The 4,339-nt window shown below is 54.4% G+C and overlaps 1 pseudogene; it reads left to right on the forward strand.

The window, feature by feature from the left end:
- The first annotated feature begins 3,882 nt into the window (after positions 1 to 3,882).
- Positions 3,883 to 3,981, forward strand: LOC121825559 (U6 spliceosomal RNA; annotated as a pseudogene).
- Positions 3,982 to 4,339: the final 358 nt, after the last annotated feature.

Consider the following 4,339-nt stretch of genomic DNA (forward strand, 5'->3'; position numbering starts at 1 on the left):
CTCTCCTTGAGAACCAATTTATTCATTTAATAATTTATTTATTTTTATTTTATGTGCATTGGTGTTTTGCCTGCATGTCTGTCTGTCTGTCTGAGGATCCCCTGGAACTGGAGTTACAGACAGTTGTGAGCTGCCATGTAGGTGCTGGGAATTGAACCTGGGTCCTCTGGAAGAGCAGTCAGTGCTCTTAACCGCTGAGCCATCTCTCCAGTCCCGAGAACCAATTTATTTTAAAGTATCTGCTCCATCCCATCCCAGAGAGTGTGTGTGTGTGTGTGTGTGTGTGTGTGTGTGTGTGTGTACACCAGCTGATTTCCCAGGCGACCTTCATCGCGGTTTCTCAGGTGGGTCGGAGCCTGAGGGTTCTTCCGGGATCTCACTGTGTGCTCTCAGAAAGAAGCTGGGACCGGGGCGAGGGAAGCAGGGTGCGGCGTCCACTCTCACTCCTGACAGGCACCTCCCCCACAGGGTCGAGTGCAGGTGATGAAGGATACGAGGCTGGGATGTGGGAGCGAGGGCTACTCGGGGCTTCCAGGACAGCCCCTGTTTGAAGCCCCGGCTCCCCGAAGCAGCTCCCGGCTGCCACTGCCACATCAGCCAGCGCAGCCCTGCCCCACCCCCACAGACAGCATTCTGTTGTTCTCACAACGGAAACAGAAAAATCAAATGGAAAGATGATCCGCAGCAAGGAGTGTTTCCAAGGAGTCCTGCTCAGGGGAGCCTTAAAGGAGACAGCGAACGCGTTCCTGAGAACCAGGCACAGGGCCTGATTCCCCCACATCCCGGGGGCCAGGCCCAAGGACCTCTGATGCCGGACAGGAGTGGGAAGCACCCGCCGGGGATCAAGCTGGCTTGGGCACCATGTCCAGGAGAGGGAAGCCCTTTGGAGTCTCCGGGAGGATAACAGAAGGAACCTGGGGATGGGGATAGGGGGGCATGGCAGCAATGAATGCTAGGGTTCACTTAGTGCACTGGAGGGAATTTTAGAATTATTCTTTCAGGCTTAGAATGTAGCCTAGTTCAGAAGAGCACTCGCTTAGCATGCAGGAAGCTCAAGACATCGCCCCGGCACTGCATAAAGCCGGCATGGGGGGGTGGGGTGGGGTGGGGGAAGATCCTTGTAATCCCAGTACTGGAGAGATAGGAGGATCGGGAGTTCAAGGTCATCCTCAGATACACAGCAAGTTTGACCAGTCTGGGCTACATGAGACCCTGTCTCAAAAATCAACAATAAAAAGTATTCTTGCTTAGATGCCAGACGAGACATGTGGAGAGGATGCCTCATAGGGAGCAGCCACAAGATTGACAGGTAGACAAAGGCAATGAGGGCTGAGTATGTACCCCCTAAAATGTCCTTCCCGCCCTAGTCCAGCAGTGGGAGGGGACCTCTCGTAGCCCTCATAGAAACAATGAATGAAGGGTCTCAGGGGCTGGGGTACACCCCTGTCTGGGACAGGCTCCCGACAAGATGCCAGGCGACCCTCTCCTCCTCCTGGCCCTGGCAGTAACTGCCTCGGAGCAGCAGGTTTTAAGGTCTCTTGCAAACTGGCTCAGCCTCAAGGAAAAAGTTGAAGAACCAAAGGCGTTGTCCTCCAGGTGACCCTCTAGAGTGTGGCAATGCCACCATTGGCCAGCAGGGGGAGACAAAACACAGCGTTTCCTTTCTCCAGGTGCCCCCACCGCAGGCGGAGAGGACAGTTTTCCAAATGTGGCTTCCTCTGTGCCTGAGATATATATTGGGGGGGCAGAAGGGGTTGGAGAGAGGTGAGACAGTGTCTCTCTCTATGTAGCCCTGGCTAGTACTGCCCAGGTGTCCTGTGCCTCCCACAGCCTCAGCCTCAACCCTACAGCTGCCCAGGGTGGGGCATGAGGTTTCTCTTCCCGCCCTAGCCCTGGCCTCCAGGGGGTGATCGTGTGCCTGGCTGCTCCCCCTCCACTCTTATCTCAGCTGCTTGCTCCACACTGCCCTCCTGGCTAGACTGGGCCCCTGCTCCTTTGTCCTTTGGTACAAAAGAGGGTGGGTATAGGGCCCAGGGAGGGAGAGGTAGGGTAAACCCAGCCTGGCCAGGTCACCAGCCCCAGGCCTGGGGAGGGAAGATGTTCTAAAAGGGTCCAGTGGAAGCTGGAGGCTGCTTCAGTGGAAACGCTTAGGCCTGGTTCTTCAGACCCAGACGGGAGAGGAAACTTCAGCAAGACGTTGTTCCACCCAGAAAGGGCACAGTTGGGCCTCAGGCATGGGCAAGAACCTTCTTTTACTCCTCAGTCTGCACGGGGACATTGGCATCTGGCTAGAAAATTACACATCGCAGCTCAACACTGGCCTTGAGACCTACGAGCAGGGACACCGGTTCACACCATGGTGGCCAGCGGTCTGGAGCAGTAGGGGTGCATCTCTTCCCTGAGTGGAGTCATGTCCTCACAGCTGCATCCCCACCTCTTTCTCTGGCTAGGTTCGCAGGCTTGTATGTAGTGACTGTGGTTTTGTGTGGTCACATCTGTGATGGCTGCTGGCATGTTGTCCTGGGCTCCTCCGAAGACAGACAGACGTAGGACTCACCCGTGGCAGGCAAGGTGATGCTTGCCCTCATGGTGTTATTTGCTGCTGTAGACTCCATGGGCCACTGGCTGAGTCATCAGAGGACACCGGGGAGGCTGCCGGGAGGCTGACAAGCCGGGTGTGTGTGTGTGTGTGTGTAGCAGATCATCTGTGGCTGCCTGCTCCATGGTGGCTGGCTCTGGGTATGTGGGCCAGCCGAGGATGGTGGGAAGCAGGATCAGACCAGATTAGATTCTGGATCCCTGGAGCACATGCTACCCACAACTCCCCTCAGCCCATTGGACCCCATATCCTCCATCCTTCTGCAAAAACGGTGGCCACCGTGGGTTCCTAGTATCTCAGCCATCTCTCAGGGCTCTCTGGGTACAATTTCATGATGTTTGATGTTCGTCTTCCCTGAAGAAATTAAGCGGAGGGTGACATTTGCCCAGGCCACCAGCAGGGGGCGCTTGGCGGAGGTTCCTGCCCCAGGCACTCACTTGATAACATTGGGCGAGCACAGAGCTGTGAAATTTGATTTCACTCCTCCAGAACAGAACAGAGGTGTGCGATTTCATTCCCGGGATTATGACAAAGCCACTTGTTCGGTGGCTTAATAGAAACTTCTTTAATGTTTCTGGCAATAATAAAATCCCGAGCTCTCACCGGTGCCGGCGTTCATCTCACCAAGAGATTGCATTTGAGCACAAGGCCGGTGGGTTCACACCTAACCATAGATGGGGGCTTGTCTTCCAGAGCAGGAGGGAAGCCGGAGAGGACAAAGAGCAAGCCTTGTGGGCTGGTCCAGCCCTAGTCTTTGACCCCAGAAGAAGGTCATACACATTTATCCAAGGTGCCCCTTCAAATCCAAGGCCACTTCTGTGGGAGCCCACAAAGCTTCCCTAGTGAGATCAGAACTTGCTTTACACAGCAGGGCTGCATTAGGGGATGGCTTGACCAGGTGCATGGTCACCAGGTGTCTGGGATGGTCTGCACTCGGCTGTGCTGCAGTGGGAGGTGGGGGGTCTTTTGCTCCACCCCTTGGCATTCCTTTAAAAGGCCCTTTAGTAGAGGCAGAGGGGCTGGTGGGTTTGGACCCAGGCCCTCCTGAGGCTAGCCTGGGTTTTCTGTCTTTCCTCTCATCGTCTAGGATCTCCTTCTAGCTAATATTTCTCATCTCTCCCTGCTCAGGAGTACCCCAGTGGAGTAAGAGGGAGCTGGTCTCCCTCATACCTCTGGCTGGATGTGGTAGCACGGGCCTGTGATCCCTGGACTCTGGAGCCAGGAGTTCAAGGCTAGCGTCGGCTGTAAGATGCTGTCTCAATTTTTAAAACTGAAGAGCCTACTTGCTTCATCAGCATATACACTAAACTTGGAAAGACACTGAGATTAGCATGCGCCTGAACAAGGATGAAATGCAAATCTGTGAAGTGTTCTATATTTGTGTGTGTGGCATATGTGAGCTTGTGTATGGGTGGTTCACGATGTGGAGGCCGGAGGAGGACATCGGCTGTCCTGCCCCGTCACTCCTCCTCATTTTCTTGAGACAGGGTCTCTCTCTGAGTCTGGAGCAAGACTCGTGGCATGAAAGCCCCAGTGATGCACCTCACAGTGCTGGAGTTACAGGTGCAGGTGTGGCTACACCTGGCGCTTTACATTGGTGCTGCGGATTTGAACTCAGATCCTTGTTTACACAATAGGCATTCTCTACCCACTGAACCATCTTCCAGCACTAAACGCTCCTTTTAGAAGGAAAAGAGAAAGAGAAAAAAGGCAAGTAGCAGTGGTACATGCCTTTAATCC

Source organism: Peromyscus maniculatus, chromosome 23 (assembly GCF_049852395.1).
Source record: "Peromyscus maniculatus bairdii isolate BWxNUB_F1_BW_parent chromosome 23, HU_Pman_BW_mat_3.1, whole genome shotgun sequence".
NCBI lineage: Eukaryota > Metazoa > Chordata > Mammalia > Rodentia > Cricetidae > Peromyscus > Peromyscus maniculatus.